Source organism: Lepisosteus oculatus, chromosome 14, assembly GCF_040954835.1.
Source record: "Lepisosteus oculatus isolate fLepOcu1 chromosome 14, fLepOcu1.hap2, whole genome shotgun sequence".
Classification (NCBI taxonomy): Eukaryota; Metazoa; Chordata; class Actinopteri; order Semionotiformes; family Lepisosteidae; genus Lepisosteus; species Lepisosteus oculatus.
Window position 1 is genome coordinate 4,932,028 of NC_090709.1, and position 25,708 is coordinate 4,957,735.

The 25,708-nt window shown below is 49.3% G+C and overlaps 1 protein-coding gene, 1 non-coding gene and 2 pseudogenes across 2 annotated transcripts in view; 1 reads left to right on the plus strand and 3 right to left on the minus strand.

Annotated features, from left to right (window-relative positions):
* Positions 1 to 25,708, minus strand: part of LOC102695046 (zinc finger protein 721-like) — a 1,154,024-nt pseudogene that overhangs the window by 591,121 nt on the left and 537,195 nt on the right.
* LOC138242831 (zona pellucida sperm-binding protein 3-like) overlaps positions 1 to 25,708 on the plus strand; it is a 496,704-nt gene that overhangs the window by 197,909 nt on the left and 273,087 nt on the right. The window lies entirely within an intron of this gene.
* Positions 1,166 to 5,341, minus strand: LOC138243324 (interferon-induced very large GTPase 1-like; annotated as a pseudogene).
* Positions 24,741 to 24,859, minus strand: LOC138245472 (5S ribosomal RNA). Its single transcript, XR_011194082.1, has one exon. It is a non-coding gene; the product is annotated as a 5S ribosomal RNA (ribosomal RNA).

Consider the following 25,708-nt stretch of genomic DNA (forward strand, 5'->3'; position numbering starts at 1 on the left):
ATGCAAAATGAGAGTTAATCTCTGATGTTGCTTAAATACCCAATTTCTATGGAATTGGTCCATTTTTCAGTACAATGTACCATCGATGTCCCCTGGCTGTAGTTTGGTGTCCCACTGTTTCCCTCCTCTTCTGTCTCTGGAGTGAAGCACTGCCGGGTTTATGAGGCCCACGTCATGTGATCCAAGTCCACCAATCGCAACCAGACACCGGGCCATGAGGCTTTAAGACAGGTGTGCTTCAGCACAGGAAGTGACATCGACACTGTGTGTTGTGCACCCACCCAATCTGACTGGAGACAGAATAACTGGAAAACAGACAAAATAATCTAACAACCCAGTGAATATGGCTAAATACCTAAGAAACATTCAGAAATGAAATGAGAAATTATATAACAAATAATCTTAGAGAAAATCTGATGAAGCAGTATAAAAAATGGACGAAAATAAACAAAACACAAGGTCACAATTGTCTTAAAATACCCAAGGTTTAAAACGGCAAAATATGGGATTGAAAGTTTGACCATGGGTTCTCCGACAATCTTACACAATAACTGTTATCTCTAGCATGTCACGTTTCTTATACCAATCTTTCACTTTTTTTGTAATTGCATTACAGAATCAATTTTTGACTTCCTCAGGCTTGTGTTGCACCCATGAATACCAGTGTTCACCAAAAGAGGACCAGCTCTGTGAAGCATTACTCTATTTGTTCTTAAACATGAACTTTTGCACCGGCCTGATTTGCTGCGTTTTTCGAGGTCTTGTGGATGGACATGCTTCTTTTCACTGTCCAGAGAGCTCCACAATTTCACCCGTGCATCTATCTCTGCGTGGTCATACTTGTTAAATGTCTTCAGTTCTTCTATTGCGGATTTCTTGTCAATAGTTTTCCAGTATTCTGGTATCTCTCCTTTACCTTGAAAGGTCTTGCTATAACGCTTCTCCAGCTTGTCTTTAAAGGCACAGATGAACCACTTCCAATACATCTGTGCAGAGTTATCTGGGGTGATGTGCCATCTATTGAAGGGTGGACCTGCTTCTCTGTATCTCCTCCACGGAGTTTCTCTTGATTCGTCCTTATTGGGCAGGAAAGTCCCATCACTGCAGACGGAGGTGGTACAGATCTCTATGGAGAAGTTCTGAGTGCCGTGGTGAAACCAGCCATTCACAGCCCTGGGGCGATGAAATTGGACACAGTGATCTGTAGAGTGGTCAGGGATACTGTTGGTACAAACAGCGCAACAGAGAGGGCACTGCTCCCAGCACCCACTGAACTGCTTCGACAGAATGTAATCAGGGCTTTCCCAGAACTTGTTGATGTCTACTCCACCTTTGGTTTCTTCTGATAAAGTGTGATGCATCGCTATGATGGATTCATATACCTTTTCTTTCAGACACTGCAGGTCAATGTCCTCTTTCTCAATAGTCCTAAAGTAATTCCGTGGAATGTCCATGTCACTCCCCAGTTCTGAACAAAATTCATCCAGCCACATGGAGACATTGCCCTGCTTATCTTCAACAAGCCCTGTTACTTTACAAACTGTGAATATAATGCGGTCTATCAGATATGTGAGATTATCGGTCAAGATCTCAGTAATTCTCTCCCTCCCACTGTGTTTACAGTATTTTTCAACACAGTCTGTTATATACCTGTCAAAACAATCCTTTGGTGCAACAAAGTATTCTTCATACAAATCAAATCTCTCCTTCTCAGCCAGGTATATCAGTAGGTGATTTTCCAGGTTGGATCTATTACTGTTGAAAGCTGGATGGGTCGACCTCATCTCGCCTGCAATTCTGATGCCAATTTTTTCATACACTGCCTGCTGGACAGCGGTTTTCAGTTTTCCATGAAGGAAATCAACAAGAATGTTGAGGGCTGTGCTTTGTTGGCAGAAACTCTTAAAGATTTGTAGATATTCCTCTCTCTTGCTTTTGAAGTACAGCATTGGGTCGTTTGCCTTCTTGAATGCTTCCTGCTTTACCTTGAACTGTTCTGCTGCAAATACACAAAGATGGGCAGATAATTCGATTCTGTAGTTATCTGTTAATGCAAAGTGTTTTGTATGTTCTTCAAAGTCTTTGATCCCTGATTGTATTAGATTTAGTATTGCATTGATGTAGCCCTCATCGAAGTCCAGTATCGCATCCTGCAGATCATCAATGTATTGTTTAATTGTTTTTGATATACTTGCTGAAAGATGGATTACACTTTCTTCATCTGTTGGAGTAAAAGAGTGTGTAAAAATTCCATATTTGGATTTTTTATGAATGTGTTTTTTCTCATCAAACTGAAAGGTTTGGGGACTCTCAGTAATAACTTGTCTGGAATTTGCTTTTGTTTTAAATGTTTCACAAAAGATTTTTTCCACTGCTGCATCGATGTTGACGTCTTTCTCTGCAGGGGTCTTTGAGGCAACTCTGGTCATCAGTTCCACCCAGAGTTTCTCAAACTCTTTATCCATTGTCTCATCACACTCGCTAATTAGATTAGAAGCCAGACATCTGCTTTTTGCGAGCAGCTCTGCCAGGTACTGGGATTTCTTTTGATCCAGTCCTGATCTAGACTTACGTTGTGCAATCCATTTTTTACATCTCCTCTGGGTGTCCTCGATGAGCTCCTCTTTCACTGTCTGTAATCTGAAATCAATGTTATTTTTCCACTGATTCAATATATGTGGATATTTCTCCTTTTTAAAGTACTCTTCAGTTTCTTCTGAAATGGCTTTTGCCTGCTGCTCAAACGACTTTTTAATGCTTGAGCTGTCTACTGCTTGCACTTGATCATTCATGATTTGGTGCCGCAGTGTCCTTTGCAGGTCAAGACCACATTTTCTCAGCTGCCATGTCCAATTTCCACAATTTACTTCTAACCTCTTGTAAACCATGACTTCCAAACTGTTTCTAAAGCTGAAAACAAAGTTTTCCCCTAGCAGTGCATTCCACATGGCCACTATCCGCAATTTCATTTCTGAGATAGAAGCAAATCTACAGTCCAACTTCCATTCTCTTAATCCAAGTATTGTGCTCTTCGGTTCTTGGACGTTTTCGCTGTAGCTTGGGTTGGGAGGTGCTGTTGATGGGTTTCCTTCAAAAAGATTTTTGAAAAAGTAAACATGCTTTCTTACGTCAAATTGAATGATGTCATTAAAACTTGTTGCATCAAACCCTTCTTCACTGGCTGCAATGTGAGCCATTTCATCCAGTGTCTCCTGTAGGCGCATCCTTCCTGTCATATTGTCTTCACTGGCAGATGGTTCTGCAACATTTTGATGCACAAAAAGGCAGCTTGGAGTGATACTGACTCTCTTCATCCTCATAAAAGCCTGGACACAAATCTGAAGAATATCTTGCATATCCAGTAAGCTCTCTCCCATGATGTTAATTAGGGTTGCATCAGCTATTCCAACGATAAATGTAGCGAGTTCATTGTCATGGGCCAGTGCAGTTGCATTATTAATCTCCGGTGATCGAAGGCCTTCTGTGTCCACTATTAGGACAAAGTCATACTGCAACTCATCTCTGATCTTTTGATCCACTGTCACTAACTGCATGAATGCTCCTCTTGTGCATCTTCCTGCACTCACTGGAAAGTGAAGACCAAACATAGTGTTCAGTAATGTGGACTTGCCAGAGCTTTGAACACCAAGAATGGACAGAACAAATATCTGTTTGTCACCAACTTTATGGATCAGTTTGTCCAGCACTGCTTCGATCCATCCAAGAGGGACATAGGAAGCATCCCCATCCATCAGTTCAAGAGGATATCCTGCGATCAACATTTCAGCCCCTATCCCTGGAAGAGCAGTAAGATATTCTTTTTCATCTGCCATATCTGGTGACATTTTCAAAGCTTCATAGATCTGACTGACTTCTCGCAACAAATGCTGAAGGCCAAAGTTTGAAGCATCGAGTTCCCGAGATATATTCTCCGCTGTCTTTTGCAATTGACTTTCATCGCCTCCGTTTGAGGTGCGCTGCGATTTCATGTCCACCCATGTTGAGTGGTAGAGCGCTTGAAGTTTAGTGAGTGAATCTGTGGTAAGATCATCCAGGAGTGTTCCTAACCACTGCAGCATGTACAGTTTAGTGTCCGGAGAAAGTGAAGAGGAGCCGAGACACTCCAGGAAGGATCTCATGAGGTTGTTGAGAGGGAAAGCTTTGCCCAGCTGTTCTTTGCGTAAGTCTTCTTTCTTAGCTTGGATTTTACTCTTTTGCTGCTCAATACTGGTAAAGGCACTAGACTGTAGTCGATAAGACTCTTTATCTTTCCTGCACCATTCATACCAGAGATCACCTTGTAATGGTAGAAATGTCCTTTTCACATTGGCCAGGTCTTCTTTCTTTATTAGATCCATAAGTCTCTGGGCAATTTCATGACCTTCTCTGCATTTCTCATTGACTTCATCTGTTACAATGCTATGTCGTCTGGCTACTTCTATGCAGGCTTTTAAAGAGCACTTTTTATCCTTAGTACCTAGAAAATGTTTGATGTGAGAAATGATTTCATCTGTTAACTGGGCTTCATTCTTATTGTGAACTGCAAGTTTCACCTTAGTTGGATTAGGTCTGTGAGCAACCTTTTCTTTTTCTGCAAAGAGACAGATGACCGGTGTGGAGCTCTTGAGGAGAGAAGAGAGGGTCTCTTTTCTGGTGTCATTCAAAGAGGATTCCGAAAGCAGAACCACGATAACAGCACTGACTTCCTGCAGAAACGCGATCTGCTCCTTGTGGTTGCTGGCGTCGCTGTGCAGATTAGTGAACGCCACGCAGCTGTTAAGAACGTCGTCTTCCATTCCACCTGGCCAGTACCACACAATCTCCACCAGCCCATCCGTGAGAAGGCATTCCCTCGTACTGCCTTTGCAGTGCCGGTGGAAGAAAACATTGTGCTTCTGTCTGTTGATTACGCTGTTCAGGATTTTTAATTTATTCCAAACCTAATGAAAGACACTATCGGTACAGATGCCTGGAACAAAAGTCCGCTTTTGACACTGTCTTTATTGGCACCTTTACTTTTCCAGCTCTTCTTAACCTGCTGAAATGCCCACATGGGAAATTCGGTCGTATCGTTTCGTGGGTCAGGTACTAGCAGAGGCAGGGCATATTGGCACTTGGTCAGTTTCATACACATCCACTGCCTCAGGAAATCGCTAGCACAAAGGAACACAGCCATCTGAATATCCATGGGATGGATCTGCAATTCTTCCTCTGTGTCATCATCACACACATTTGTATCACCCAGGAAATCATCGACATCACAGCTTACCTCTGCACTCTTGTGATGTGGCTGCCCTTTTTCCTTGACGCACAGCACACTCCTGGCTCGGTAGTCCAGCATCATGAGCTTGTACAGTCAATAAAAAGACAGCTCCTCTTCTGCGGTTGGCTGAGTGTTACTCAATGATAACTTGTTTACAGTTAGTACATCTGGCTTTGTCAGTTTTACAGAATAGAACTTCTGGAGTCCGAGTCTTTCCAGTAGTTTCATAAAAATATGTGATTTCTCCCCTGCTCCTGACGGCTGGGTTCCAATGCTCTCCTCTTTGTTTCTCGTGCCCAAGACGCTCGGCTTGTCCTCTTGTTCCCCCACCTGCAGCTGCCGCTTGCCTTCTTGTGAGGATTCAGAGAAGCGGATCTCTGTACACAGGAATACTTTGTCCAGCTGTTGTATCTCATTTTTCTCCGTCCCCAAGACGATGGAGTGTAGCTCTTTTTCAATTCTCTCCCAGTCTTGATGTGGACTGTCACAGTCCAGTATTGCAGAAAGGTCACTGGGAGGGGTCTCTCTGAAGTGTGCTTTAAAGAACTCCAGCCGTCTCCCCTTCTCTTCATAAGAAACTTTTCCTCCGTCAGAGGATATTGAAAGGGCTAAATGCCACAAGAAAGCCAGGGCTCTATCTGCACTCTTAGCACTCAGCTGGATGTACTGGGTATGTTTACTGAGCAGTGTTTCCTCAATGAAGTCAATTTCCGCCCACCCAAGAAGGTGAGAAAATATACCATCTTTTGCACTATATCCCAAAATGTTGACGATGGAAAGGATTAGCATCTCTTCCCTGTATTGATTGGTCTCCCTTTGCGTTCTCAGCAATGAGTTCAATGAGAGCAAGACTGTAAGTGTTGCTTTGATTTTTGCTTCCTGAACACTTTCCAGGTCACAGTGTGAAAATCTTTCACCTCTGGTCTCTTCTTTAGCTGTCTTGAGAATTTCTATGAAATGTGACAAATCAGCAACAACAACATCTTTGTGGATCTTCTCAGCGGACTGATGAGCCCATTTCAGTATTTGGGCCTTACTTGGGAAGCTTTTCACCTGAAACGAATAAGGCTCAATTAAATCACACATCAGTGCCCTGAGAGTTGTGGTTTCTGCAGGAGCAAGATGGTCGTTTTCTTGAGTCACTTGAAGTAAAAAATCTTGAAAGACTTTGTCAGAAAGACATGATTCTACCCAAATAGCATGGCTTCCCGTTTTTTCATACAACTTAATCTTGAATTCGAGTAATTCTTTCAGGTGCGCTTCACTGTCTGACCTCTGCCTGCCCCTCATGGAACTGAGAAGATTTTTAACGTCTGTGACTGCAGAGAGCACATTCTCACCCCATAGTGTCTCGGGGCTCAAGTTTGTGATCAACATGTACGCTTCCCTGAGAATGTTGCTCAGCATTGTGACGTCTTTAAAATCCTTTCTGTGAGCGGAGAGGATGATTTCCCAAACAGGCATGAGAGTTACTCCTCTGTCGATGACACACCAGGTTCTGTTACTGGATACAAGAGCAGATCTCCACTGTAGGTAGTTATCTGTTTCAGCTGGACCCCCAGTTTTACTCACAGAGAGCTGGATTTTGTTCAGAAGAGCTTCACTGTGCCCTCCAGAAAGGAATTCCTTCAGTTCAGATGAAAGGAACCCCGCATTGACCTCAGCGGTCAACGAGGAAGCTACACTGCACCGAAAGCCAATGTAGGCGGACAGGACCTGAGACATGACTCCCTCCACCTCTGTGAGCTCGTTGTTCATGATGCCCTCAGCAGCTGCCTTCCAGCAGAACCTCCCGCCAAAGTGAAAAGGACCCTGGTTCACATGGGACCCAAACCTTTCAAAATACTGGCGAACTTCGGCAGTGAATTCAGAAGTTTTCTGAGCTTTGTTAATATTCAGCAGAATGTTTTCCAGGTTCTGCAGCTCACGCAAAGCTGCAGTCAATAGTTTCACCTGTTCCTTAGCAATAAAGGCAGAAACCAGGGGTATGTACTTGTACACTGTAATGCACTTGTAGGAGACCTCACAAGAAGACGCGCGTTTCTCTCCGAATTCTTCTGAATTGCGTTTTTCTCTTGTGCCCGCTAGGCTGACACCGCGGACACCAGTAGATACCGCGCAGTTGCTGCTGAAGCCGAGCCTTTCCACAATCTTCTGGAAAAGCGTCTGAGATTCAAGGGTTGAAAAGTCTCTCTGTGCATAAAAGGAGCTCTGCTCCGGACCCTTCAGGCAGAACAGTTTCGGGACCTGAATGAGCTGCTGTCTTTTCTCCAGCATGTCCTCCAGTTTCCCAGTTTTAAATACCCCCTCCAGAGCCAGGCCACCAGACGCATGCAGCAACACCTCCTCGCTGGAGACACGTTCTGGAGGATTACGGGGAGTGATGTCTAGAACAGCGAGCTGCTGCAAGATGCTTTCTAGTTCCTTCCGAGGCTGTCGAGACTGCCCCCAGCTCTCTACAGGGAGCCCTAGAGATGAGCATAGCTCCTTCGCTCTTGCTTCAAGATCTGTGTGGCCGTGTTCTTTTTCCGTTCTGATCAGTTCAGTGAGAGCCCGTTTTGTTTTCTCTAGTTTCTCCTGCAGTCTCTCCATTTGCTCTTCCGCCAGGTCGCTAGATTTCACATTTGGATCAGGAGTTCTGACAAGTTTGTGAAGAGCACTTTTCTCCCACACTTCTCGCACGTGCAGTTCTAACTTTGCGTACTCCTCCTCCGTGACAAAGTGTAAAGAGTTTGTGTTTGTAAGATGGAGACTATGTAGCTTTGGTAGCCAGTACTCTGCTTCGAGGCCCACGCTTTCAAGCTCTTTGGAAAGTTCCGCCTGTTTTTGGTCCATCGATCTTTTCAAATCTTCACTTTCCATACTTATCTGAAAAAAACAGAGACATTTGTCCATCAACAAGGTGACCATATTCCCCAAAACGCGTCCCATTTCTCTTGTCTGCTCCTTTCCCCCATTTCAAATAGCCATCTTAGATCGCACAATTGTTTGGTCAAAATGTAAATGATTTTTTGTAGACTCACTGCATCAATACAGTAACAGACAATCGAATTACGGTGTCATAATGACACTGATAATGATAAATATTTAGTCAATGACAAATATTTAGTGAAAAGCAGTATCAGGTAAAATAAAGTAGAAATTCCCTATATTATGAAAATATACTTTTTTCCAGTATTCGCTCTAAACACTACTTAACTATCTATTGTCAAAATGATCATTAGAGATGTTTTTACTGTTTAAGAAGTATAACTACGTATAACACTAGGTGACCGCCAAATCTGCTGTACTGACAGGCCTCCTGGGTATGAACCGCAGAGAGTTATCTTTTGTCCACAAAAACACCTTGTCTACATATCTGGAAATAAATGGGTTTTTTTTCTCTCCAATTAGGAACATAATTCATCACTTGAAGACCCTTCGTAAGGTAAAACTGAATAAACCCAAAAACGAAAATCCCTTTACCTGTAAAATCTTCCTGTTCGTTCACAGAATTCATTCCCAGATCAATATTTATCCTGACAGAACACTGAATCATCCATGTAGGAGTGGCAATAGCTCATCTCCAATTTACCCTGCTATAGTAGCTATCTTGCCGTAAACGTTTAACTTTTGTGGGAGGCTGTAAAGTCACATTACCTCACTAGGTGTCTTAAAATCACTGTGTGGGTAAAGGACCTATCTCCGTTCAAATGCACCTACCCCCGTGTAACTGGAATTCACTGCCTGCTGAAAAAACACAGGGCTGTAAAACCTTCTACCAGCATGTCTTATATCCAGCAGCCATCTCACCCTGCAGCTCCCAGCTGGCAGCCCCCTCCTCACTGGAGCCCAGCAGGTGGGAGCCCGGCCAGTACCTGGAGGGGAGACTCCTGGGAAAAACTAAGGTTGCTGCTGGGAGAGGTGTTAGTGGGGCCAGCAGGGGGCGCTCTCACCCTGCGGTCTGTGTGGGTCCTGATGCCCCAGTATAGTGACGGGGGACACTGGGCTGTAAACAAGCGCCGTCCTTCGGATGAGACGTCAAACCGAGGTCCTGACTCTCTGTGGTCATTAACAATCCCGGGGTGTTTCTGGAGAAGAGTAGGGGTGTTACCCCAGTGTCCTGGCTTGATTCCCTCCCTGGTCTTGACCCATCATGGCCTCCTAATCACCCCCCTCTCTGAACTGGCTCCATCCCTCTGCTCTCCTCCCCACTGAGAGCTGGTGTGTGGGGAGCGTTCTGGCGCACTATGGCTGCCGTCGCATCATCCAGGTGGGGCTGCACACTGGTGGTGGTAGTGGGATTCCCCATGACCTGTCAAGCGCTTTGAGTGGAGTGTCCAGAAAAGCGCTATATAAGTGTAAGCAATTATTATTATTATGTCTTGTAAACCAGCTACTTATTGGACGAAGTGTATTACCAGTCAGCAGTGAATCAACTGATGCAGAAGTCGTGGTAGGTAATCTTTTGCTTAAAAATCACATGGTTTGCAAGAATGTGACAAGCTTTTGTTTTTTTAATTTTAAATTACTATGGAATACTTTCACGGGTATACAGTTTATCAGAATATGTAGCACCTCTTCAATATATGTCATGTCTAGGAGTTGATACCTCCTTGTGATTATTATTTTCTATACACCCGTCTCCCCACTGCTCTCTCCAGTCCAGGGTCACAGACTGGGGGAGCTGGAGTCTGTCCCAGCAAGCAACAGGCACAAGGCAGGGAACACACTGGACAGGACAGCAGTCCATCACAGGACACACACACACACACCCTGGACAGGACACCAGTCCATCACAGGACACATACTCACACACCCTGGAGAGGACAGCAGTCTATCACAGGACACACACACACTCACACACCCTGGACAGGACACCAGTCCATCACAGGACACACACACACTCACACACCCTGGACAGGACACCAGTCCATCACAGGACACACACACACTCACACACCCTGGACAGGACACCAGTCCATCACAGGACACACACACACACACACTCACACACCCTGGACAGGACACCAGTCCATCACAGGACACACACACACACACTCACACACCCTGGACAGGACACCAGTCCATCACAGGACACACACACACACACACACACACACACACACACAGCCTGGACAGGACACCAGTCCATCACAGGACACACACACTCACACACCCTGGACAGGACACCAGTCCATCACAGGACACACACACACTTACACACCCTGGGCAGGACACCAGTCCATCACAGGACACACACACACACCCTGGACGGGACACACACTCACACCAGGGCCAGTTTTCCCAGAAGCGAATTCACCCAACAGCCTGTCATTGGACTGTGGGAGGAACCAGAGTCCCCGGAGCAAACCCACATGAACATGCAAACTCAACACAGACAGCACCACAGGTTTAGAATCGATACCGTGCTGCCCCCACAGAGAGACCCCCCTTCCTAATATCCCCTCCCTGTGTAAAATATATATATCCCTGCCTTGACAGCATGTTCGCGATTAATTTCATTAACATCGTTTCCTGTCTTGAGGATAGCAGTTTGCGTCTGCGGTTCGAATATTTCGATCTTGATTGGCTTACATCTCAGGAATCTTCCGAATTCGAAAGCAAGAGCAGGGCGGATGTGTCTTTTTTTTGAAGAACAGAGAAAAAACGATGGTGAACATTATTTTGCTACTCAACAGAAGCAAAACACAAGCATTTCATGTGTTTCGTCATGAAATGCGTTCACACCAACATCAGCACTTAAGAACGAGTGCGAAAGTGTATTAATTTTAACCCAGAAGGTGTACTGTATAGCATCCAGAGCATGATACTGTTGTGAAACACCCCGTCCCCGCCTCCAAAATACAGCTTTTGTTCGAGAGCTTGATTTCAAGAGTTTATACACCGGAAGCTTTCGTTTTCATTCCTCATAGCTCGTCACGACGCCATTTCCCCCAACATTACCTGTACATGCGAAGCCGCTCGCCGGAGACTTGGATCTTGTGTTTGTGCTGGACACTGATCTCACGTGAACTGTACCTGACGGCAGTTTGAAATGGTGCAGGTCGCTGTTTCCGCATTTAACTCTGGACAAGGCTCTTAAAACGAAAGTATAAAGTAGAACTCGCAGTTCAGGAAGTGTGTGTGTTTCCTCAAGATGTGTGTGTGCGTGTGCGTGTGCGTGTGCGTGTGCGTGTGTGTCCTGTGATGGACAGTTGTCCTGTCCAGGGTGTGTGTGTGTGTGACTGTCCTGTGATGGACGGGTGTCCTGTCCAGGGTGTGTGAGTGTGTGTGTGTCCTGTGATGGACTGCTGTCCTGTCCAGTGTGTACCGTGCCTTGTGCCTGTTGCTTGCTGGGACAGACTCCAGCTCCCCCAGTCTGTGACCCTGGACTGGAGAGAGCAGTGGGGAGACGGGTGGATAGAAAATAATAATCACAAGGAGGTATCAACTCCTAGACATGACATATATTGAAGAGGTGCTACATATTCTTATAAAGTGGACGGACGAGGGGACAAACCAGAGGACAGACAAGTGGACGGATGAGTGGAAAGATGAGTGGATGGACGAGGGGACGAGGGGACAAGTGGACGGACAAGTGGACTAGGGGACAGATGAGTGGATGGACAAGTGGACGGATGAGTGGACAGACGAGGGGACGGATGAGGGGACAGACGAGGGGACAGACAAGTGTACAGTCGAGGGGACAGACGAGGGGATGGAAGAGGGGACGGATGAGAGGATAGACAAGTTGACGAGGGGACAGACAAGTGGGTGGACGAGGGGACAAGTGGACAGGTGAGGAGACAGACGAGGGGACAGGCGAGAGGATAGGCGAGGGGACAGGCGAGGGGATAGGCGAGGGGACGAGGGGACGAGGGGTCTGTCCCCTCGTCCACTTGTCTGTCCCCTCGTCCGTCCACTCATCCGTCCACTCGTCCCCTCGTCCGTCAACTTGTCTGTCCTCTCTTCTTTCCCCTCATCTGTCCCCTCGTCCGTCCATTTGTCCCCTCGTCCAGTTGTCTGTCCCATCGACCGTCCACTTGTCCCCTCGTCCATTTGTCTGTCCCCTCGTCTGTCCACTTGTCCACTCGTCCCCTCGTCTGTCCACTCGTCTGTCCACTTGTCCCCTCGTCTGTCTCTGCTCCAGAAGCGCTGGTACGTCTTTTTAAAGTCCCTGAGCTGCGTGTCGGTGGAGACAGATGATCAGGACGAGCCGATGGAGGTGGTGGAGACCGTGGGTCAGGAGAGGAAGAGCGAGGGAGAGGAGGAGCAGGCTGCCGGGAAGGACAAGAAGAAGAAGAGGAGGTGCAGGTGAGCAGACAGGGGGGCGCCGCCCGGTCGTGTCTGTGATTCAAGGAGGAGTCTCCTCTTGCTGTTTGATGTCATGGTGACGTCTGTGTCTGTGTCCCTCACACCTGCAATAACAATGTTCTTTCCAGGTTCCTTTCCTGGTTCTGTGCCAGCTAAGATCTGGACTGGATTGGACTGGACTGGACTGGACTGGAGCTGAGGGGCCCCAGACTGGACTGGACTGGAGCTGAGGGACCCCAGACCTCAGTCTGGACTGAAGCTGAGGGACCCCAGACTGGACTGGAGCTGAGGGACCCCAGACCCCAGTCTGGACTGAAGTTGAGGGACCCCAGACCCCAGTCTGGACTGAAGCTGAGGGACCCCAGTCTGGACTGAAGCTGAGGGACCCCAGACTGGACTGTGGAAAACTTTCACATTATCTCCACCTGAGTCCTCAGATCGTCTGCATGACCTTGTATTATTAAGTATTATTTTAAGGTCCTGTGATGATTGTAAGATGGGGGGGGGAGGGGGGGGTCACTAAATAAACCCTTGACATTAATCTGTATTGTAATTTTTGTTCTTTTGTTAAGCATCAATAAATTTTTTTTAAAAAAATCTGTTTAGCTTTTGGTTCCCCCCCCCACTGAAACGAACGAACAGAGTCTGTCCTTCTCTTTCATCAATGAGAGTTTGTGGTTGACGGATTGAGGTCGAGAGCCCTCGTCGTCGGCGTGCCACCAGTTGGCGGGGATATAGCAGGGGGGGCATCGTGTCCAATACTCCTTGAAACGAGACAGATTTCAAGCCACCTCCGTCTGAAGAGAAGGAAGTCGACCAAGAAGTCCAGGGTCCTAGGAAGCTCTTTAGCCATCGTTTGCCCAGCAGCCATCTCACCCTGCAGCTCCCAGCTGGCAGCCCCCTCCCCACTGGAGCCCAGCAGGTGGGAGCCCAGCCAGTACCTGGAGGGGAGACTCCTGGGAAAAACTAAGGTTGCTGCTGGGAGAGGTGTTAGTGGGGCCAGCAGGGGGCGCTCTCACCCTGCGGTCTGTGTGGGTCCTGATGCCCCAGTATAGTGACGGGGGACACAGGCGCTGTCCTTTGGATGAGACGTCAAACCGAGGTCCTGACTCTCTGTGCTCATTAACAATCCCTGGGTGTCTCTGGAGAAGAGTAGGGGTGTTACCCCAGTATCCTGGCCTGATTCCCCCCCTGGTCTTGACCCATCATGGCCTCCTAATCACCCCCCTCTCTGAACTGGCTCCATCCCTCTGCTCTCCTCCCCACTGAGAGCTGCTGTGTGCTGAGCGGACTGGAGCATCATCCAGGTGGGGCTGCACACTGGCGGGACTGGAGGGGATCCCCCTGACCTGGGAAGAGCTCTGAGGGGAGGGTCCAGACTTATTAATTATTATTATTATTCGTGCTGCACTGGGCTTCAGTCCTGGCAGTGAGAGGGGGACTCTGTGATCAGTACAGATACTTATGACTGTATAATAATACACGATAGGAATGGAAAACAGGGTAGCGCTGTAATCTCTTCGAAACGTTTTGAACTGCCAGAAGAAGTTTTCACAACCCGGACTCGTGAAGGTACAGGTCTTCTCCCATCGTCCGGAGCAAGGTGTACCGTGTCCTGGTGATTTCTCCCATTTCGAACGGAGTTTAATGTCGCGTTTCTACTTTATTAGAGAGAGGCACTGAACATCCTGTGATGGACAGGTGTCCTGTCCAGGTTGTGTGAGTGTGTGTGTGTCCTGTGATGGACTGGTGTCCTGTCCAGGGTGTGTGTGTGTCCTGTGATGGACTGGTGGATCACAATATTGATTCTCCTCCTTGATTCCCTCCTTCATCGCCAGCGTGAAAGCGGGACACGGCAGTAAAAGCTCAGCCCTGCGGGTGGTGGTCCTCTCGGCCCCACGGGGGGGGGGGTTATGTTCACGTCCCGCTGGGAATCGCACAGAAAAAAGGTCGTTTTCGGGGTTCAAGAAGCAACCCCGAGATTCAGGAAGTTTCCCCGCTGAGCTTACTCTACCGAAAACACGCAGGTTTTATTTTTTTCCTGTGCCCCCCCTCACACAGGCCGTTTCTGTAGCATGAAGTTGTGTTTTTTTGCGCGGCGGTCGGTGAGGGGCGAAATTTTAATTATTATTTTTTTTCCCACGGTCTGAAACAGAAACGGCCAGGTCGTGTTGTAGAGAGGTTGACATGCCTGGTTTTCCACGTCTGCGAAGCCCGTTTTTTTGGGGGGGGGGTTGTGAGGTCCCACGCAGCGCTCAGAAAAGAAAATGGCGTCTCTTTTCCCCGCAGGACAGGGGAACCCGTGGTTTTTGGACGTGGCGTGGCCCGAAATTTACGCCCTTGGCCGCTAGAGGGGGGTGGAGGTTGGTCTTTCTTTGACTTGGGGGTAGGGGGGGTGCTAATTTCACTGAACCAAACCCCACGGAAACCCGTGTTGGACGTGGGGGTGCTGAATGCGCCCTCGACGTGATTTTGTCTTTAAATTCAAGTGCAGCTTTTGTAACCCTTGGGCCGGAAACAGCTGGACCCATTTCCCCTGCCTGTCCGAGGTGGCGACTACTGGGGTCGTACAGGGACACCCGGCTGGCCGCTGAGAGTTGGAAAAATAAAATGTCCACCCCAAAAAAAAACAACCGCGAAAAATGTCGGCCATTTTTGTTTCGCGGCCGAGCCGTGAGCGCGTCGGGGGCGACGTCACGGGGGCGTCACAATGAGCCGCCTGACGTCACAGAGCGGCGGATTCTAGCGGGGGGCGGCGCCGGAGCCCCGTGAGCTCAGAGGAGTGAAGAGCGAGGAGGAGGAAAGGACTATATAGCGCTTTCTAAACACGTGTTTCTTCCAAGTAAGATTCGCGGGTTACTTCGACTTACCGGGTTACCGTGAAATCGGTAAGTCGCTCAAAAGCGCCGCTGGCGAGAAATAACAAAATAAGTTGAGAAATAAGTTGTTTTTTTTACCGTTACTCCACTCTTATGGGTGTGATCGTGCTGTAAAAAGATATTGAGAGGAGGTGCACCTCTACACAGAGGGTGGTGGGGGTGGGGAACAAGCTGCCCAGCCCTGTAGTTGAAGCCGATACCCTGGCTTCTCTCCAGACACAGCTGGGTGAGCTCCTCCAGTCAGGACAGGAGGCTCTACTATACACAGAGAGTGGCCCAGCTGTGTGGCTCCGCCCCCTCCCCTCCCCACTGTGACTCTGCTTGTCTCGGCAGGACGATGCACCGACAGAGATGCCGCATGGCCGTGCGCGGTCGCAGCAGGACCCGGGCCTGGCGAGGCGTCGTAAGTCCACCCCTCCCACCCGCCGTCCAGCGTCCAGCATCCAGCCCTCCTCCGACTGACCTCTCCGCCCCCAGTAGTGCTCGCTGTATTATAATAACAATAATAATAATAAACTTCACTGATAGAGCACCTTTCATACACATAGCAGCGCAAAGCGCTTGACAGACCAGGTCTCACGGTAACACCTCTAGACGAGGAGAGACACTTCCAGTGGTGATCTTGACTGAGGACACGCCTCGGCTCAAGAGACAGGGTCACGTGTCCAGTATGGCCTTCTGAGAGCACAGATTGCCTCTGGATGACCCAGACTCTTCCTGGACACACTGTACACACTCACCTGTCCAGACTCTCACTGGACACACTGTAGAGACTCACCTGTCCAGACTCTTACTGGACACACTGTACACACTCACCTGTCCAGACTCTCAGTGGACACACTGTAGAGACTCACCTGTCCAGACTCTTACTGGACACACTGTACACACTCACCTGTCCAGACTCTTACTGGACACACTGTACACACTCACCTGTCCACAGTCTTCCTGGACACACTGTACACACTCACCTGTCCACACTCTTCCTGGACACACTGTACACACTCACCTGTCCAGACTCTCACTGGACACACTGTAGAGACTCACCTGTCCAGACTCTTACTGGACACACTGTACACACTCACCTGTCCACACTCTTCCTGGACACACTGTACACACTCACCTGTCCAGACTCTCACTGGACACACTGTAGAGACTCACCTGTCCAGACTCTTACTGGACACACTGTACACACTCACCTGTCCAGACTCTTACTGGACACACTGTACACACTCACCTGTCCAGACTCTTACTGGACACACTGGTCAGACTCACCTGTCCAGACTCTTACTGGACACACTGTACACACTCACCTGTCCAGACTCTTACTGGACACACTGTACACACTCACCTGTCCACACTCTCACTGGACACACTGTAGAGACTGCCCAAGGCCCCTAGTCTCGACACGACTGGGCTGGGCTATTTGGTCAGAGCTGTCTCGGAGATGGGCTGTTTGGCGTCTTCACAGGTCACACCGGTCAGGCCGAACCCGGACTGGCAGCGGGAGAGGTCCCGGCCCAAGTCCCGGTGCTTTTCCGTAAGTCTGACCCGGTCGCCTTCCGCGAGACTGGACCGGCCGCCCTGTGGTGGGCCCGGTGCCCCACATCTACCCTACAGCTCCCCCACTGACCCCTAAACTCCCGATACCCTACAGCTCCCCACACTGACCCCTAAACTCCCGATACCCTACAGCTCCAAACTCTGACCCCTAAACTCCCGATACCCTACAGCTCCCCCCACTGACCCCTAAACTCCCGATACCCTACAGCTCCCCACACTGACCCCTAAACTCCCGATACCCTACAGCTCCCCACACTGACCCCTAAACTCCCGATACCCTACAGCTCCCCACACTGACCCCTAAACTCCCGATACCCTACAGCTCCCCACTCTGACCCCCACAGTCCTGATGGCCGAGAGGTCTCTGCTTGCTGTAGTGATTGAGTAAGCTCTGTGGACCTGACCTCTGTCTTGTGTCCTCGTTTTCAGCGTCTCCTAGTGGTCCGTCATTTCACCAGAGCTGAAGGTGAGATCTGGGGAGGAGACAGAGCACCCCCTAACACCCCTGAGCTAGGTTACAGGGTAAGACAGCTTCTTACTGTTGGACAAACCTGTCCACACTCTTTCTGGACACACTGGACACACTCGCCTGTCCGGACTCTTACTGGACACACTGGACACACTCGCCTGTCCGGACTCTTACTGGACACACTGTACACAACCACCTGTCCAGACTCTCACTGGACACACTGTCCACACTCACCTGTCTGGGCTCTTATTGGACACACTGTACACACCCACCTGTCCAGACTCTCACTGGACACACTGTCCACACTCACCTGTCTGGGCTCTTATTGGACACACTGTCCACACTCACCTGTCCAGACTCTTACTGGACACACTGTACACACTCACCTGTCCACACTCTCACTGGACACACTGGACACACTCACCTGTCCAGACTCTTACTGGACACACTGTACACACTCACCTGTCCAGACTCTTACTAGACACACTGTACACACTCACCTGTCCAGGCGTAGTCTCTGCTCCTCATCCCCCCTGCGTTGTGTCTCCCTCTCTCCCCGCTGGACAGAATCCCGTGGTGTCTTCGTGTTTCCCCGAGCTCGTCCAGAAGCTGGAGAGGGCGGCCGAGCTGTAGCTGGAGCTCCCGGGGTCGCCCGGCTCGTACCGCTCGGGCTCGCCCAGCTCGTTCCTCTCGGTGTCACCCCCTCCTCGCCCGAGAGCCCCCTCCGCTCCCCGCCCCAGGCCCCCCCCTCCGGCCCCCTCAGGCCCCTGCCCGCCCCGCCCCGCCGCCCCCCCTTCATCCCCGCCATGCCCCTCGAGCCCCCCCTGCTGCCCGGGGCGGTGCCCCTGCCCCTGCCCCCGCCCGTCCTGCCCCCTATCGCCCGCCCGACCCCGCCAGGCCCCGCCTGGGGCTCACCGGTGCGGAGGGCAAGGAGAGAGGCTGAGATGTCTGACGAGGCAAGTGGGGCAGAGTCTGTCCGTCTGTCTGTCCATCTGTCCTTCTGTCCGTCTATCCTTCAGTCCATCTGTCCCTCTGTCCATCTGTCCCTCTGTCCTTCTGTTCTTTTCTCTGTCCATCTGTCCATCTGTCTTTCTGTCCTTTTCTCTGCCTTTCTGTCCATCAGTCCATCTGTCCGTTTCTCTGTCTTTTTGTCCGTCTGTACTTCTCTCTTTCTGTCTTTCTGTCCTTCTGTCTGAGTCTCTCCATGTCTCCCTGCTCTCTGTCTGTCCTGCGTTGTCCCAGCTGGGCCTGTCTCCCTGTGTCTCTCCGTGTGTCTCCCTGCTCTCTGTCTGTCCTGCGTTGTCCCAGCTGGGTCTCTCTCCCTGTGTCTCTCCGTGTGTCTCCCTGCCTGTCTCTCTGTCTGTCCTGCGTTGTCCCAGCTGTGTCTCCCTCCCTCCTCTCTCTCTCCGTGTGTCTCCCTGCTCTCTGTCTGTCCTGCGTTATCCCAAATGGGTCTCTCTCCCTGTGTCTCTCCTTGTGTCTCCCTGCTCTCTGTCTGTCCTGCGTTGTCCCAGCTGGGCCTGTCTCCCTGTGTCTCTCCGTATGTCTCCCTGCTCTATGTCTGTCCTGCGTTGTCCCAGCTGGGTCTCTCTCCCTGTGTCTCTCCGTGTGTCTCCCTGTCTGTCTCTCTGTCTGTCTTGCGTTGTCCCAGCTGGGCCTGTCTCCTCTGCTCTTTGCCTTCAGCTTTGTTCGCCGATGTCCCGCCAGCCCGTCACTCTCTCAGCCTGTCTCTTGACTTGCAGGAGGAAGAGGATGTGGAGACAGGTCCTCCGGCAGGAGAGAGGAAGGAGGTCAGTGCTGGTCCCTCCCTGCCCCCTGTCCTGTCTGTGGTGGAGTTTTGCCGTCTTGTCTGTCCCTGGGTCTCAGTGTCTCTCTATCTTTCAGCCCTGTCTGTCAGTGTCTCTCTCGGCCTGCTGTCTGCCTGTCCCTGCCTCTCTGTCTCTCTCTCTTTCAGCCCTGTCTGTCAGTGTCTCTCTCCTCCTCCTCTCTGTCCTCAGTGTGTCTCTCTCCTCCTCTCTGTCCTGTGGTGTCCAGGCAGTGTGTCTCTCTCCTCCTCCTCTCTGTCATGTGGTGTCCAGTGGGTCAGTATTAGTGGGCTACACCCAGGCTTACTCACTGCGAGTGTGATCTCAGCAGAGTCTCTGTGCTCTTGGGACACTTGACTCACCTGTCTCTCTCTTTCTCTCCCTGTGCTGTCCCTCTCCTGCCCCCTCTCTCCCTCCTCGGACTCCAGCTGGAGGAGGTCCAATCACCACCTCCTGTGAGACAGAAGAAAAAGAAGGTGGGTAATGCTCTGATCCTCTCTTTACTCAGGAGACAGATGATCAGGACGAGCTGAAGCTGAGGGACCCCAGACTGGACCGAAGCTGAGGGACCCCAGTCTGTGCTTGACCGAAGCTGAGGGACCCCAGACTGCACTGGACTGAAGCTGAGGGGCCCCAGACTGGACTGAAGCTGAGGGGCCCCAGACTGGTCTGGACTGAAGCTGAGGGGCCCCAGACTGGACTGATGACCTTTTGTTAAGCATCAATAACATTTTTAAAAAAAAAATCTGTTTAGCTTTTGGATTTTTCCCTCTCCCCCCCCCTAAGGTTGCTGCTGGGAGAGGTGTGAGTGGGGCCAGCAGGGGGCGCTCTCACCCTGCAGTCTGTGTGGGTCCTTATGCCCCAGTATAGTGACGGGGGACACTGGACTGTAAACAGGGGCCGTCCTTCGGATGAGACGTAAAACCGAGGTCCTGACTCTCTGTGCTCGTTAACAATCCCGGGGTGTTTCTGGAGAAGAGTAGGGGTGTTACCCCAGTGTCCTGGCCTGATTCCCCCCCTGGTCTTGACCCATCATGGCCTCCTTATCACCCCCCTCTCTGAACTGGCTCCATCCCTCTGCTCTCCTCCCCACTGAGAGCTGCTGTGTGCTGAGCGGACTGGAGCATCATCCAGGTAGGGGCTGCACACTGGGGGGGCTGGAGGGGATCCCCCTGACCTGGGAGGAGCTCTGAGAGGAGAGTCCAGACTTATTAATTATTATTATTATTCGTGCTGCACTGGTCTTCAGTCCTGGCAGTGAGAGGGGGACTCTGTGATCAGTACAGATACTTATGACTGTCTAATAATACACGATACAAATGGAAAACAGGGTAGCACTGTAGTCCCTTCGAAACGTTTTGAACTGCCAGAAGAAGTTTTCACAACCCGGACTCGTGAAGGTACAGGTCTTCTCCCTTCGTCCGGAGTAAGGTGAGAGGTCACCCCCTCGGGGCGCAGTATCCCCGATGCACCCCCCCACCACCACCCAAAACGACACACACTTCTGTGACGATTGGGAGACCCCGGTTCGATCAGCCCCTGCGGTGTAGGAAACGACCCGCTGGAGAGAACACGCAGACTCCACACAGAAGGGTCACCTCGGCATTTATTCCATCAGCAAAACAACACCAGAGAGAAACGGTCTCCGAAAGATAAGCGCACACCGGGAAAAACATGACGGGGTCATTACAAATGGGAATAGGAGTTCTTTTTTTCTTTTCCGGTTGTATAGTGTTGTATAGTGTCCTGGTGATTTCTCCCGTTTCGAACGGAGTTTAATGTCGCGTTTCTACTTTATTAGAGAGAGGCACTGAACTTTGGGGAACGTGACATCCACCCAGTATTACTAGTAGGTTGATAAATATAAATGTTCTTTTTCCCCCCGTATGATACCTCGCGAAATATAACGATGGCCAACTCCTTAAGTTGAAATTTAAACCCTTCTCACGCTACAAGACAGTCCGTCAACATCGCCGCGGGGTCATTACAAATGGGAATAGGAGTTCTTTTTTTCTTTTCCGGTTGTATAGTGTTGTATAGTGTCCTGGTGATTTCTCCCGTTTCGAACGGAGTTTAATGTCGCGTTTCTACTTTATTAGAGAGAGGCACTGAACTTTGGGGAACGTGACATCCACCCAGTATTACTAGTAGGTTGATAAATATAAATGTTCTTTTTCCCCCCGTATGATACCTCGCGAAATATAACGATGGCCAACTCCTTAAGTTGAAATTTAAACCCTTCTCACGCTACAAGACAGTCCGTCAACATCGCCGCGGCCCGAAGCGCGACCTTCGGTATGACGTTGGCGGAAAAGGGGGTAGGGTAAGTACGTCACAGCCGGGGGAAGCCCCTATCACGTGAGAGGGGTGCGGCGGGCCACGAGCCCCCGGGGGCGAAGAGAAGTTGATTTGCGTGGGGTGTGGAAACACTACACGACCGGGCAAGCGAGCTGTTTTTTTTTTGTTTTGTTTTTTCCAGAACATCAGAACAACCGCAGAGATGACCATCGATCCCACTCCAGACGTTTCCTTTTTTGTCCTCTTTGGCCCCCAAAATAAAAAAAAAAACTGGGATCCATCGTGGCGTTGCCAAATTAAAACGTCAACCACTTTTCGGGCTTTCGTGCTGTCCATGATGAAACCGTCATGGTTTTGTAAGCATACGTTACGTCACAGACCGGCGGCGCTCGGACGTGAGGAGTGTCGTTACGTTTTTGAAATGGCACGTCAGACAAGATCTCTGACAAGATCTCCGAAAAACCCAAACCTGTAAGATTCAATTTCAATTCAGTTTTTTTATATAGCGCCTTTCACAACAAGAATGCCCCAAGGCCCCGAACAAAGGAGTTGTTCCACACCCCCGCCACCCTCTGTGTACAGTAGAGCCTCCTGTACTGACTGGAGGAGCTCACCCAGCTGTGTCTGGAGAGAAGCCGGGGTATCGGCTTCAACCACAGGGCTGGGCGGCTTGTTCCCCACCCCCACCCCCTTCTGTGTACAGTAGAGCCTCCAGTCCTGACTCCAGTAGGAAATGTCACCTGGAGGCAACACACCGGCTTCTTTTAACAGATCACCTCGGGAATCGGGAACAACGGAGCTGTGTGCGGCCGTCTGTACAGAGGGGTTCAGCGCGGGGGGGCTCCGGGCTCGGGTCTGGACCCGGGGGGGAGACTGTCTGTGTGGAGTCTGCATGTTCTCCCTGTGTTCTTCGGGTCCAAAGACAGGCTTTTGGGCTAATTGGCTTCTGGGAAAACTGGCCCTGGTGTGTGTGTGTCCTGTGATGGAGTGCTGTCCTGTCCAGGGTGTGTGAGTGAGTGTGTCTGAGTGTCCTGTGAGGGACTGGTGTCCTATACAGGTTGTGTGTGTGTGTCCTGTGAGGGACTGGTGTCCTGTTCAGCGTGTGTGAGTTTGTGTGTGTGTCCTGTGATGGACTGGTGTCCTGTCCAGGGTGTGTGTATGTCCTGTGATGGACTGGTGTCCTGTCCAGGGTGTGTGACTGAGTGTGTGTGTGTCCTGTGATGGACTGGTGTCCTGTCCAGGGTGTGTGAGTGAGTGTGTCTGTGTGTCCTGTGATGGACAGATGGTACCCAGCCTGGACACCCATGAGACACTGGCTTCCTCAGAAGACTCTCACGGAGGGCACACTGTCCCTAACCCGGGTCCAGAAGAAACTACAGTGATCTATAATTCCTGCGCCTCGAAAGGGTTTATGACGTCTATGTCCGGCGCCCGCGACCGTGGACCGGCGGTTTGGCGTCGCGCTCCGCAGCTCGAGCTTCGGTGCGAGGCAGGGCGGGAGGGAGTCGATGTGGCCTCGGCGCCATCTTTGCTGGTGAGTCAATTGTGACCGTTGCGGTACAATAAACCATCAATAAACCTTTTCCCACCCCGTCCAGTATTTCTGTCGCGGCCCACGTCCCTTACAATCGACAAACTATAAAAAAAAACAGTAGCCCTTCGCAACATTACACGCCATTTTTTTTATTTTAAACGTCCGCTAGATACGCAGGTGGCTCGATACCTGTCTTATCCTCGCCGGCGTCTTTATACCGGCAAGTGAATTTTATTTGGGGTCCCTCAGAATTGTGACAGAAATGTCAGTGAACCACAATAAAAAACGAAACTTTTTTTTTAAAGGCGGTGAATGGATTTTCTGAGTAACCGTGTAGCGACTAAGGAAAAAAAAGTTGTCTTTCCCTACGAAGACGTTTTGGTACAGGACTTTTTTTAAATATCAGTTGTGCATAGCGTTTTACAAAAAGTTGATGATGATCTTGGAGATAATTGCAAAGGAAAATTGAGATAACTACCAAAACATTACGTGTGAAACGACAGGATAGAACTTTGAACCCACAAAGAAACAAAGGTATGAAATATTGCCTCGTCATGGGGGGTTGATAATTGTAGTAAGTGTTCCTAATTTTCGTAAAGAAATGTATATTATGGGAGTCACACGTGAGATTTAGTGTATATACGTTTCATATTGTGCATATATACGGGGTTAAAAAGTGGAATGAGTATGATTATAAACTCGTGTGTCCTATAATCAGATAATTTTTGAACAAGCTTTGATTAGACAGGTGAAAACCAACATCAGATCCTTTTTTTTAATATATTCTCACGTCTGAATATCAGCTTCTCCCCTCTGGCCAACATTTCAGGGCTCCCAGGTGTAGATCCCAAATTGAAACAAATATTAATTTGTTACCCAGTTAAACAGTTAATAGAAGTGAGTGACCAGGGTAAATAAAGGTGGGTCAGTGTAAACTGTTTATTCTGGACCAGACTTCGTCATGTGTGATATGTCATGACTTCTTATATTAAGTTTTATCTTTATATTTAGTTCTACATGTGTAATAGATGCGATGTGTGTCCATAAAAAGGTTTCTCCAGGGGAAAATCAAGTTCGTTTTAAAACCGTGTTTCCTTTTTAGGGTACGTTTGCATTCCAAGTGTGGGGTTTTTGCCTTTTTATCATATTTTGGGTGTGAATCCGTGGTATTTTTGCTGAGACAAGTTGCCTTTCTTATACGCGGAGGGATCTGCTCGTGAGATGTCCGCTTGGTCCATTTCTGAGCTCAGTATAAGGTGTAGAAAGCATGACTTTCATCATAACCCGCCTCTCACCCAGGTGTGGAATAATGTTGTGACTATTGCTTCTGCAATAACATGCTGATTGCATGTTTCTAGATGGGTATAACAGAGATCTCATCTACTGAGGGGCCTTATTAATAAAGTCTCCACAGCCGAAGCGCTGTCTCTCTTTTCAGCTGGCGATAAACCTTTCCTCGATCCTTTGCGGACTTGTAAAACTGTTCATGATCAGAATAAAAAACGCTCACGCTAATACACAAGCACCCGTGTCTCGCCAAAGCTGACAAATAAACAGACGGACAAGCCGCACTGCACGTGTGAACAGGGGAATGAGCGAGCGAGCGAGCGGGGATAGGGCGCCTCCTGCGCTTAAAAGCTTACAGCACCTGGTATTCCCAGGCGGTCTCCCATCCAAGTACTAACCAGGCCCATCCTTGTTTAGCTTCCGAGATCAGACGAGATCAGGCGTGCTCAAGGGGGTGTGGCCGTAAGCGAGAGCCAGGCTCGCTGGCACCCTTCTTATTGAGAGGACAGCTCCGTCACCTCTTTTACGACGCTGCTTTTTTTCCCTTGCGTTTTTCTCTTCTTCCCACGTTCTCTCTCTTCACTGCCTTCGTCCCCGCTCTATTTCACTTCAGCCTTTCACTCTTGCTTCCTTCCAATGAGGACGGAGCTGCGGGTGAAAGGGCGCTATAGAGGATCGCTGTGGAGAGCTGCTGCTGTGCTTTGACTTCTGAGCTCTGTGGAAAACGATCTCAATACAATTCTGAAGAACGCGACTCCCCGAACGCCAGCCGAACAAGTTTTTAAGTGGAAATCTAGTAAGTAAATTGATTCTTAAAATGTAGAGAGCTTTGCAAAGGAATATATTGGGGCTTTTAGATAATATATTTCAAGGATGTAATTGCTGTGCTACAGTACGTGCAGAATTTTAGAAAACAGTGCGTCAACAAAGTACACTGTTTAGGTTACTTTAGAAGACAATGTACCAAAACAATATATGCTGTCTGGGTCGTTAGAATTAGCTGAAAGTAACTGATAAGCTTTGAATAACATATCTAGTGCTTCTTCTTTCGCTTTTTGATGTAATCTGTTTTCTCTTAGGGAAAGTGGAAGTTTTAGAAGGGACAAAGCGCTGAGCTTTTTTCCAGCGCAATGTCTTATGAAAACCCTGTACTGCTTGTAACAAATTGAGTCTCTGCTTGCTCCCAATATTGAAATAAAGACCTTACTCAGGTGAGAACTCTCTCTTGTGGCTTCCTTGATAGTTATATTTCCATGACACCGGTTTTAATGTCTGTAGATTGTATCTTATTTTTATTTTTTTGTTTTGTTTCATGTT